This window comes from Malaya genurostris, chromosome 3 (assembly GCF_030247185.1).
Source record: "Malaya genurostris strain Urasoe2022 chromosome 3, Malgen_1.1, whole genome shotgun sequence".
Lineage (NCBI taxonomy): Eukaryota > Metazoa > Arthropoda > Insecta > Diptera > Culicidae > Malaya > Malaya genurostris.
Window position 1 is genome coordinate 226310800 of NC_080572.1, and position 13507 is coordinate 226324306.

General features: G+C 35.4%; 1 protein-coding gene across 1 annotated transcript in view; it reads left to right on the top strand.

Annotated features, from left to right (window-relative positions):
- The window catches only part of LOC131434661 (tetraspanin-9), a 52846-nt gene that overhangs the window by 22552 nt on the left and 16787 nt on the right, over positions 1 to 13507 (top strand). The gene's annotated exons all lie outside the window — the stretch shown is intronic.

A 13507-nucleotide genomic window follows, 5' to 3' on the forward strand; every position in this document is an offset into this window, starting at 1 on the left:
TCCGAAACATAAAATGAACAACCAGATTGGGAAGGCACTTGGTATTTAGTTGAAGAAAACAAAAAGCGAGCTGGTTGTTGACTCTATGGTGTGAGATTTTTTATCATAGTAAAGTGCTTTTGCTACCGGTGGTTTTTCGCGAAGCATCATGTTACTTACAATTCGTTTCCATTTAGTATATTTTGGCAGATAGAAAATTTTCCATCAATACCGTGAACTCTGAAATCGATATATACATTTGAGTGTCGTACGAGCTCTTCGCACTGCGAAACGATTCATCAGACAATAAAAAAATCCTGTCTGTGGAAAGACCCTGCAGATGTTTAAAGTTAAAGCATTATTTAAATTCTTCTTGATAAACTCTGTCAAAAGTACTGTTTTTACTATTGTGAATTGAGATTAGGAAGACACGTAATTTTCTGCGGGATCTAGAAAATATTATTGCCATAAATTCACATTTTCGTTATTTAGTTTGATAATATGCCGGATGCCATTATTTAGTTCGGTGATTTGATTTTTGTATTTATAAAGAAAGACATTGGTGGTAAAACCTATTTGTTACGCTTTCGTTTCCGTCTCAGCAGTGTATAGCAGTTTCAGTTAATCCGGTCGAGCCACTTAGCAGTTCAACTTGATCCGCTAAGAAAATAAGTTTAATGTATCCCATTTAAATTCGAAGGTCGATGTTTTATTACAATTTTTGACTTGGGTCATTATTTTCACAAGCATTCTTCATCTCCAAAATTAATAATTTGCATCATCTGTTCATCATTTTGACACTAACTTTAATTTTTGAAAGGGCTTTTGCAAAAACTATTCGTAAGTTTAGAAATGATATATCTCTGAAACGGTTGATCCGATAGATTGATTCGACAATGTTTCAATTTTTCTCGCGTGGAAAGGTTATGCAATCACTTGAAAACTCGACTAGAAAAAATTTTCTTAGTAGGCCAAGTGTCACATATTTATAATTAGACTCGGTTCATCGAGTTAAGCAATGTCGATGTATATGTATGTATGAATATGGCAGAGATGGCTGAACCGATACTCAGAAACTTAGACTCAAATGAAATGAAATAGCTATTGGCTGTTATTGAATCTCATCCGGATCTGATTTCCGGTTCGAAAATTACCGGATGAAGTGTGTCTAAAATTTCTTCAATTTGTAGGTTATCCATTTCCATTCATTTCCATCCATTTGTTTGTAGGAATCTGTTATAACCCACAAAAAGCACTTAACTCATTTTCTCAGAGACAGCTGAACCGATTTTCGTCAACTTAGTTTTAAATGAAAGGTCTTAAGGTCTCATAATCTGCTATTGAAGTTTTTTTTTAAAACGAAAAAATCTTTATAAATTTTAATCAAAACTACATCAGTTTGGAGGGAATTGCCGGTCGATTTATTCCAATTTCAGCTATATCGGTTTCAAGTTCAGAAGTACTGACAATATTGGTCTAAAACTCCAAAACAGAACACCTCTCATAATTTTAAGGACGATTGAACCGAATTCCACAAACTTGAATACCAATGAAAGATATTTCGGTCCTGTACGAAACGGCTGAGTTTTGTACGAGTTCGATTTCCTGTTCCGGAATGACTAAGAAATGAAATTAGGAGAACACACAGATTAAAAAAATAACTCATACAACATTTTCGTCCAAGTTATTTAATATTACTACTGCAGTGAAAATCATGATCAGAAAAATTTCATTTCATTATTACTCGTGAAAAAATCAGTTCAAGAGATTTTCTTAAAAAATACTTAGTGACTGAAGAAATTACTTCCGAGATATTAATTCATGGAACAAGCATCCATAAAACTCTGAGCCTCCAAGTTCACAAGTGATTTTTTGTGTCAGCAAAATGATTGATAACGAATTTTCACCCACAGAAATACCCCTAAAGATATAATCGAAAGGGAGAAGAGTCTCCGATGATATTTCGATACTAAATTTCCACTACCCTTCAGTTCGACTCCGAAGTGATTCGTGCAAGATTTAATAAAAATATTTTTATCAATACAAAAATCTCTACTGAGTAAATTCGCAACTAAACCGCTACTGAGAAATAATAACTGCGATATTTTCGATGCACGTAGGGTGGTCAATATGAATAACAATTTTTTTTTCTACATAAAAAACAGTGATTGTTACGACGAACAGCTGCTTCAATTCCAGCTGGTTGATTACACTGCACTATTTAGATTAAATCGAATGAAACGGTATTTAGCATGAATTTGATTTATAGAAGTAACAGGAGCGCAGCATTTGCATGTCTCGAATACATAGCAGGCACAGCGTTTTAATGGTGCGTTTTTATTAGCGTAGCGGTAACCTACACTTTTTTAATTTATTTAATTTATTTATTTATTTATTCAACCAACAGACAAATTTAGGTCCTAATGATTGTTTCTTAGAATATTAAAAAAAATTTCTCTTATTCGGCTGCGGGAAAAATGAAAATCGAATCCCGTAAAAACACCGTTGAAGGTTCGTTGCAATATAATGACGGCACCGTTGATTCCGTAGTTATTACGACGTAGAGGCAATCTGAGGAGGTTGTTGTTGCGGAGAGCGGTTTTATTAATGTTTGTCATTATAACTATGATATTGCTCCACCGCCACGGTAAAGACTGTCCCAGAAAGTATGGACGCACTTTGATTTCGCTGTAAATAATTCACAAGTGTTAGATATTCAAATTTTATTCGATATACTGATAATATTAGACTACAACAACAGAATATTATTCTCAACATTTGCTGCTTAGCCATTGTAGACTAGCTGGCGCACCTTCTTGCGAACGTCCCTCATTAAATTCCATACAGACTTCTTGGCGACAAGTTGTGACACTTTTTTCCAATCATTTTCGAACTGTTGAATGGTTTCGGCTTCCGAGACATGTTTCCTAAGATGTGCCTTCGTTAATGCCCAAAATTCCTCAATTGGTCGAAGTTGTGAGCAATTTGGTGGATTCATGTATTTTGGGACGAAAGTGAAATTTTTGGTAGTATACTATTCTATCGTTGATTTCGAGTAGTGGCAAGAAGCAAGTTCTGACCCGAAGACAACAGGATCCTTGTGGCTTCGAATCATGGGTAGAAGTCGTTTTTGTAAACATTCCTTGATGTATATTTCGCTGTTCATTGAAGCAGTGGTGATGAAGGGTTTCGAAATATTACCGCAGCTACAAATTGCTTGCCAGACCATAGCTTTCTTACCAAATTTTGCGTCTTCAATCGATGTCTCGGACTGGTTTGACACTTGCCCTTCTCGCACCGTATAATATTGTGGTCCCGACAAGGATTTGTAATCGAGTTTCACGTAGGTTCCGTCGTCCATGATTATGCAGTTCAAATTTTCAGCAAGACTCGTATTGTACAGCTTTCGAACCCTCGGCCTGATCGATGCTTCTTGTTTCGGACTACGGTTTGGTTGTTTCTGTTTCTTATAGGTTCGAAGATTCAAACGTTCTTTAGCACGAAGAACATTTGACTTCGAAGTGCCCACTTTTTGGCCACATCCCGAACTGAAATCTTTTTGCTCGAACGCCTTCAGGATACGTTTATCCAACTGAGGGTTAGCAAGACCTTTTTTTCGACCCGTTTTCGGTTTATCCCCAAAGGTGTTATCCTCACCGAACTTCCTGATTGCATTTCGCTCGGCTTTTTCACTTACTCCATTTTTGCTATCTTTCTCAGTGACACTCCGCGTTCTGTGCACCATTTGTACACAATTTTTCGACGTTGTTCTGCTGAATGTCCACGCATGAAAACAAATAAACAACAGCACAAGTGGTTAGAGAAGAGTGTAAACAACAGGACGCAGCCATAAAAATTGACAGATTCTGAACCACTGCGAAATGGCAGCGTTTTTTTGGTTGCGTCCATACTTTCTGGGACAGTCTTTAGTATCGATCTAATTTCAATTACACCACCACTATTAACCACCCAACGCACACTGAACACTTTCAGAAAGGTTTAATTTTTGTTCATTAACGAATTTATTCATCGTGCATTGAGTTGAGATATCTTCTGTTAGAGAATCATATCAGATATATGCAATGTGCAAGCTTTTTTTAACATGGTCGAGGAGAATGTTGGCTAGTGAAGTTTTCTGAAGTGAATTTCCTAATCGATGATTTTTTTGTCTGAAATCACTTGTGAATAAATTTCATTTTCGAAATTTTGACTTTTCCTCAACACTGATTACTAGATAATTACTTACAATTCTATATTAATTTAATTAAATCTACTATACAACAATGATTTGTTCTGAAATTAGGAGTATAAATAAATGCGTGTCGCGTTTTCGAATTTATAAATAGTACCGATAAATAGTTATCGGTAGTCACTCTTTTCTCCCATCTTTCTGAAAATTCCCGGATACCCTTATTGAAAAATTCGACCAGTTTAGGCGCAATCTACGAATCGATCAATTTTTTGGTTTTATCATTATTGAAGAAGTGCTGGTTAGTCAGGTCATCGACCGGCATAAATAGTAATCGAGAAGAGCAATGTCAGAGCCATACGGCGGTGGGGAGTATGACTTCGCCTTTGAGCGTTTCTAAGTCTGTTTTAATCGGTTGTGTAATATGTGGGCGAGCATTGTCATGTTGCAAAATCACTTTGTCGTTTTCATTTCTTCGAGTTTCGCCTTCGGCTCATCAGTGCTTAAAACACTTCAAACTGAACCGTCATCTCCGTCTAACAGCTCAATTTGAACAGCTAAGGAGATGCTTAACCTTTCGGCCATGAATATTCTGAACGGCCGTCTATGATGATGTATGGCCGGGGTATCCATACGTTGCCCGACGCTTTGGATTATCGCAAGGAACCCATTTTTTCATCGCCACTATCAATTCAATGCAAAAAAACTATTTTTTTTGTGTCGTTTGAGCAGTCGTTCGCACGTTGAGAAATAGCTTTTGACGTCCCTTGGCTACAATTCATACGGCACCCAGTCGCCTACCTTTCGGATCATTCCCATTGCTTGTCATCGTTGGCAAATGGACTCCGAGTTATTTTGCAAGTTCTTCTTGCGTTTGCGACGGGTCGTGATCGAACTATTTCTCCAATTCTTCATCTTTGGTGAAGCTCGTTCTTCGTATTCGTCAAAATTGCCACTTTTGAACCGTGTAAACCACTTCCGACATGTTCGCTCAGATAGAACATGCTCATCACACATTCTCACCAAAATACAATAACTGTCGGTGACTCAGTCAGGGGTTTTGACACCTCATGCGTACCGGTTTGTGCTAAAGCACACATGACTAATTCAATTTTTTTTATATCGTCACGTCGGGATTGACATTGCTCATCGGTGTGAATAAGTGATTTACAAATAGCTAATATTTTACGTCTGACGCAAACTGATTCTGAAACTGTATGACAGTAGCTTTCCAATGCATATTTGTGAAGACAAATTACTGGAATAAAAATCAAGATAAGCCATGTGTTATAAAACGGCACGAACTTATTTATACATCTATTATTATAATTGCTATTCTTATCATTGATCATCGTTGATGGTAGCGTAAAGTATATGATCACCAGCCATTTTGACAGCGAGCCAAACACTAAATATATAACTGAAAGGCTTGTTTACCATCAAGAAATTACAGAAATTTTAACGAATTGAGCGATAATTTTTTCGATGCTAGATTAAGTTTTTACTTTTTCACTTTCGAAAAGTAATCAATTCGACAGTTATAATTCTCACCGAAAGAGTCAGTAATGTGTACTGATGTTCTTCAATATTATTAAATGATTGACTGAAAATTAGCAAATCTTTCATTGAATTGGAAAAAAGTAATGTCTTTTCATAGTTATTATCTATTATAGGATTTACCAAAGTCCAGTAGTTCAATGAAATAATGTTTTACAATTCATAACCGAAAACATAATGAATATTGAAAGAGAAATTGTATGCGTAATATTTATGAATATATGAGTAATATAAGAAAGACGTCATCACACCACTAGGTGCATTAAGGCAGGTTTTTGCCTTTCTCATATAGAAAGGAAATCATATATGACCGTTTTGCATCAATATTTGTTCAAATCAGTTTAATATGCAAAGGGGCTCAAAAATCCACAAGAATCGCAAAATAACAATATCGAATATTTTTCATAATCCTCATAATTTTGAGATAGATTCGATTTTTTAATTCTACAGCTCATTTTGCTTCTAGCTTAACCCCAATTTCCCAAATTTATTTTAAAACCCAACTTTCGAAAAAATAAGTATTTTTCTTTGTTTTTTATGACAACTGAATAAATTTATTTTATTGTAGATGAAAAAGAGTAACAGTGGGTACAAAAAGATATATTATCAAAATTGTTCAATAATATTGTTCAATGTTTTTGGACCAAACTTCATGAAAGTGTAAAAATGGTGTATAAAAAATTATATACCACAATACATTGCTAAATAGATTGTCAAAGTATGTCCTATCTAATCACCTCTTTTCGCTAGTAAATCAAATCTTTCGTCACGAGGAATCGCGCTCAGAATGACTACCGAGTAACACCCCTTCGATCCGTCACCCACGCTAGGAATTGTATTGAGGTTGGTTCTCACATAACGGTAACTCTTGATGGTAAAATGATGCTACCACACATCGGCTGCCGCCCAGTTAAACCCCCCTAGCGGAGGTCGTAAATGCGTTCCAGGGCCTGCCGCGGTGAAGTTACTTTTTGTTTTTATGCTTTCTTTCTTCTCCCGTGGGTATTGTTGTTTTCCACTGCTTTCTTTGCACTGCTTTTCGTCGGTTGTAAAACAATATGAGAACATGTATTATGAGTTATGCTTTGTCTGTTTTTGATTCATTTTTTGCGTGGTATTCTTTCTTTCCTCATCATCCCCCATCGCATTCACGTAGCTCGTAGCTGGTGGAACAATGAAATGTATAAAATAATAAATCATAAAGACAAAATTGTATTGTGCCGTTCTTCAACGCTATACTTTCGTTCTCACACTTTTATTTTTTATTTTCACTGTACCGTTTTAATGCCACAGTTGCCTTCAGTACTGGTGATGTAACTTTTTCGGTATTTTCTTGATCTGTGTTTTCTTGCTTTCAATAATGTAGGGCATTCGCTACTCTTTTACCCTCTTGTAAGTTGTAGACTATTGTCAGCACTTATGTATGCACGTTCTTCCTCATACCAATGTTTCTTCATTCAGCACAAACTGCTACTGTGGAAAAAATGCAAAGACTATACACTCTCGGTTGGGTAATTTGGTTATAAAATATTAGTTCTTTTCAAGGAATTGTTTATTCTTTTCAACGAAAGGTTTTGTTATCTTAATTAAGACGAATTCGCAAAAATTTGCATTAGTATCTTTATATTTTATTTCAATTGAAACTTGTTGAAATTAGAATGATTCACAATTGTTAAAGGATAGTTGTAGGTAAGTAATTGGACTAATAGTACTGTATTTGTACCGTTTTATTCTACTATGTCATTACACTCTCACAAAGTCACTATTTTCACAAAAGTGTATCAAACGTTATACTACAGATACGTATTTCGGAATGTTATTTATATCCTTCTTCAGTGTATCGGTTTTATAAGTTTAGAATTTAGAAATTTGGAAGTAATTGGAATCGAAAACTTTTTGATGAAACACATTGCATTCGTCTATGCCGGCATCTAAACGACACAACAGATCCTAATATCACAGATTCTCTCGTTTAGTTCACCAATTCTAGTGGCATGTTAATGGGTGAGTATTAAAATTTGGTGTGATTATCGGTTAGATGGTGAAACATAAAAATCCCAATCGACCAATACTCGTTAGTGAATTTAACAACGGAAAGCCACTTCTGCACACAGGGAAAAAGGTCGTAAAAATATATAAATTGCGGATAATTCTATCATTTTTTTGTTTTTGATATAGTGACGATAGCGATTCTGGTTTGATTCAACCAAACAATGTTTGAAACAACCAACATTTTCTTGGAACAACCATATTCTAATTTAAAGGAAGCATATTCTGTTTGAATCGGAGATATCGCGCTTTGATAAAAACATTTTTTATTTTATGGGCCTCCCAATCGTTTTGTTATTTTAAACAACCGGAATTTTTCTACGTGTTGGAGCAATTAAAATATATTTAGAGCAAAACTTGTTCTTCATCTGTGAAGTTTATTATTTTAATTTTATGAGCAGTGATGATTCTTCGAATACCTGTTCGAGTGGATGTGCTATAGCACCGTATTATTTATAACAGATCGGCTGAAAAGTTCGTATCGTTTCTATGAGAGGGCGCCACTAGAATTAAATCCATACCATTTTCAGTTAGTACCAACCTTCAAAAGATACGTGTATAAATTTGACAGCTGTCTGATTATTAGTTTGTGAGATATTGCATTTTGAGTGAAGCTACTTTTGTTATTGTGAAAAAAAATGGAAAAAAAGGAATTTCGGGTGTTGATGAAACACTACTTTTTTATGAAAAAAAGTACCGCCGATACCAAAAAATGGCTTGATGAGTGTTATCCAGACTCTGCACCGGGCGAAGCAACAATTCGTAAGTGGTTTGCAAAATTTCGTACTGGTCATATGAGCACCGAAGACGATGAACGCAGTGAACGTCCAAAAGAGGCTGTTACCGATGAAAACGTGAAAAAAATTCACAAAATGATTTTCAATGACCGTAAAGTGAAGTTGATCGAGATAGCTGACACCCTAAAGATATCAAAGGAATGTGTTGGACATATTATTCACGAATATTTGGATATGAGAAAGCTTTGTGCAAAATGGGTGCCGCGTGAGCTCACAATCGATCAAAAACAACAACGAATTGATGATTCTGAGCAGTGTTTGGAGCTGTTATATCGAAATAAAACCGATTTTTTTCGTCGATATATAACAATGGACGAAACATGGCTCCATCACTTCACTCCGGAGTTCACTCGACAGTCAGCTGAGTGGACTGCACGCGATGAACCGAACCCAAAGCGTGGAAAGACTCAACAATCGGCCGGTAAGGTTATGGCGTCTGTATTTTGGGATTCGCATGGTATAATTTTCATCGACTACCTTGAAAAGGGAAAAACCATCGACAGTGACTATTATATAGCGTTATTAGAGCGTTTGAAGGACGAAATTTGAAAAAAACGGCCTCATTTGAAGAAGAAAAAAGTTTTGTTTCATCAAGACAATGCACCGTGTCACAAGTCGATGAAAACCATGCTGAAATTGAACGAATTGGGTTTCGAATTGCTCCCTCATCCACCGTATTCTCCAGATTTGGCCCCCAGTGACTTTTTCCTGTTCTCAGACCTCAAGAGAATGCTCGCTGGTAAAAAATTTAGTAGCAATGAAGAGGTAATCGCTGAAACTGAGGCCTATTTTGAGGCAAAGGACAAATCGTACTACAAAAATGGTATCGAAAAGTTGGAAGATCGCTATAATCGCTGTATCGCCTCTGATGGCAATTATGTTGAATAATAAAAACGAATTTTGGCAAAAAAATGTGTGTTTCTATTAAACGATACGAACTTTTCAGCCGAACTGTTAGTAATTTAAATATTAGCTATCTTTGGTCATTCTCTACCAGGTTTAGCACACTTCGAAATGGACTGTTCTTAAGTAATTCTTAAGTAACTGTATTTTAAGTAACATGTTTCTTTATGCAGGACAATCACGAATCAATGTATTTGAGTTGTAAATCAGGTTGTTTCTATAATATTATAGCCAATATTACTTTGCTTGGAGAATACCACTGATTAAGTGGTATTTATACGTCTTTAAAGTAAGTAAAAGTAAGTAAGTAAAAAATCTCATTTTATGTTCAAACACGCCGAGCAACTCAGATCAAACATTATAATCCAGTAAATGTAAATTAAATCATACAACGACCACTAGTAGTAGCAGTAACAGATATATTTATTATCAAATGATTTTATGTGTCACTTGTATCTTTTCATTCCTGATATTTTTATTGAATTTCCTACAGAAACACTACCATAGTAACATTTTTTACGTTTCGTCTTCGACATATCAGTGCAGAACAGTTCAAATTGAGCTGCTTAATACTAAACTCGACAGTTTAATATGAACCGTAGAGCAGAGTTTCTTCTATTTGCTGAAAGACGAAACGTAAAAAATGTTATAAACGGCTATTTGCCCTAGAACAAAATTTGGCTAACCCCTAAATGAAAACCATAGCAGATTTTCAAAGCCTTTTCGGTCGCTTATAAAAGAAATGTTTTGTAAATTTGGGTTTCCTCGAATTAACTCCCGTAGGCGTGATAATATGGTATCTCCAATCGACCTTCAATTTTGTATAATTCTTATAGCAGCCAAATTAATTATGATAAGTGGAGAAGGACTCAGGACCGCATGATTAAACATGATTACAGACGTTTATCGTTTATCGTTTATCGTTTATCGTTTATCGTTTATCGTTTATCGTTTATCGTTTATCGTTTATCGTTTATCGTTTATCGTTTATCGTTTATCGTTTATCGTTTATCGTTTATCGTTTATCGTTTATCGTTTATCGTTTATCGTTTATCGTTTATCGTTTATCGTTTATCGTTTATCGTTTATCGTTTATCGTTTATCGTTTATCGTTTATCGTTTATCGTTTATCGTTTATCGTTTATCGTTTATCGTTTATCGTTTATCGTTTATCGTTTATCGTTTATCGTTTATCGTTTATCGTTTATCGTTTATCGTTTATCGTTTATCGTTTATCGTTTATCGTTTATCGTTTATCGTTTATCGTTTATCGTTTATCGTTGATCTAGATTTTCACCAACTTCAGGTGTTTTCAAAATTGTTAGAAATGTTTTAAATGAATTTTAACTCTCCGGAAATCGTTCGAAGTTTGAGATGAGAAAATATATAGTTTTACGAGAATAAAAAAAAACATTCTACTAAAATTATGTCGAATCTTTTGTATTATTAAAATAGTAGTTTGAGTTCACTCGAATAATAAATAATAAATTTAATCTGTGATTTCGGTCATTTCCCGTCCTAATGCATATTCCAGGATTATTAATATTTTTGTAACAGATCGCTTACAATGTTCGTCAACGTTCTCCAAAATTCCTCGGATTCAAAGCAGCTTACGGGACTACATCTTTCATTCAGGAAAAATTTATCACTCTTTCGGTAAAGGGTCCGTCAAGGAAAGTGTCAATCCAGGAGAGAGTTTCTTCGACAGAGTTATTCGGAAATATGAAATTAAACAGGTGATATTTTTGATGAGTAGAGGAATAATGATATGTGATGAATCATCATTCCTCTTAGTTTTTTTTTCGGAAAATTGCGATGATCTCAATATTTAGATAGACCTTCATAGATTTTGTGTTCCGATTTTTTTTAAGTCTTCAGGAATGTTTTGATTTTTTTTTATAAATTAGTTCTATGTCATGTGATGTTATCACCTGAAATTCTTGCACCTGCTCTAAACTCTCGAAAAGGTCATTCGGAAAACGTTTCGTTTAGAAAGAACTCAGCTTTTTACGCTTTTGGTACTTTCTTCCATCAGCTAGAATTTACGGATTTGACGTTAAGACAATCTGGCATCGCAGATTTGAACTATGTTAGTTATTCATATTTTCAAATGTTAGACATTCGAATAAGACATACTGAAAATTGTTTATTGTTATTATTATTATTATTATTATCAAATAAGTTCTACGAATCCAAAACGCGTATAACATTGGGAAATTGAAAGTACAGAACAAGTTCCGAGCGAACATTCACGCTGATGAAACGCTAAACGATGCATTCCAGGAGCTGCCTAAAAGTCCGTTCAGTTGAGTCACGTGAACTTTCAAGTGAACGGTTAGATAGTTCATATATGCTCTTCATATACCAGTACTTTGAACACATTTTTATATAAGTGTAATGTGTTATTCCTCGCTCAGAAAGTATAAACTCCACCTACAGGTTCGACACTAACATCCGCCCGATTCTCACGATCCCCGTCCCTGTCCACCATCTTCATTGGAACTAACAAGATTTTTATTTTGTCACTAACCTTTTCGTTCCCCTTCCCTGTCTCTTCACCATCTTGATGGCAACTAATTAGATCTTTGTCGTTTCAGACATTTTGTTCGCACATCCCCTTTTACCACGTTTTCCACAATATTTACTTCTCTTTCATTCTCTTCGGCAATATCATCATCACCGCCCACGGAAGACCGCTCCAGTCGATGACCACCATGCGGGCCACCCGCCGGGCCTTCGTAGCCTGGGGGTGTTTCCCGCGGACCCACACGGACCGAAGGATGCGGCCAACATGGATGTTCACCAATGCCATATGGAAGACCTTCATGCAATATTCAATTCACCGGCCACTGCCGATCGCCAACTGAAAGCTGAATTCCCCACTACCCCGATACTACATTACATAATGATACTATTCTAGTTTTAAGTTAGTCGTAATTAGGATTAGTAAATACCCTTGGCATCTTAGAGCTGAAGCAGTGTGCCTTTAAATTATATTATAATATTGAAAAAAAAAGTGAACGGTTGAATGCAAAAATCAGATAAGTGCAACTGAGTTTGAAAAACTCGCTTAAGTATTGTTGAATGCAAAAATCGAATAAAAACAATGAGGGCGAAAACCGGACTCAGATTTTGTAATTCAAGAAACATTTATGAACTTTTTTTTCACAATAACTGGACAAAAAACTTTGAATGCAGGAACAGGTTAAGATTTTTTCGGGTTTAGATTTCATAATTTTTGTCCCGTTCTTGCACATTAACATCAAACGATTCTTGCATTGCATAATCCGAGTTCGGTTTTTGTTCTCTACTTGAGCAGGTTTTAAAATGTGAATTGCACTTATCCGATTTTTGCTTTCAGTCGTTCAAGTGTGGATAATTATTTGAAAAATGAACTGCTTAGAATTCTAGCATACTTTGTAAGCTGCTTAAGCTAAATCATTCCCTTGTATCCGAACTTTTGGTGCCTTGAGAGTAGTAGGCTGCACACTTAGAAAAATTCATAGAATTCTTCATTTTTTTCAAATTTGCAACAGCTGAATGTTCGGTATAATCCGTTCGACAATTAAACTGATTATTAATCATTCTGTAATATTTTTTTTGAACTGTCACTCAACTATCGTCCAGTTCTGTAAACGAAATTGAATCATCTGAAGAATGGTTCGTTAATTTTGTTTTGGTTAAAATTATGGATTTAAATATGAGCGCCTTCCAGCACACTGCATAATTTGTTGAGTTCAAGTGAAATTACTCTCGATCGAAGTGTGTTGGCAGCAAGTGCAATAGTGATATGAAACAATTTTTTGCCTATAAGTAAATAAATAGTTTTGAGTATTCCTTCAATATTTTTTTTTGGTAAAATAAAAGACGCCTACTGAAAACTTTGATAACAGTTCTTTGTCGTGAAAATCAGTATTTACAGAACATTGGAGATTGGAATTTAATTGCACGTACGAACGGTATGATTTTTGCCACATTCGGCGATTATGGAGATTTATCGTATGAATTGTATATTTATTCACAGGGCTATGCG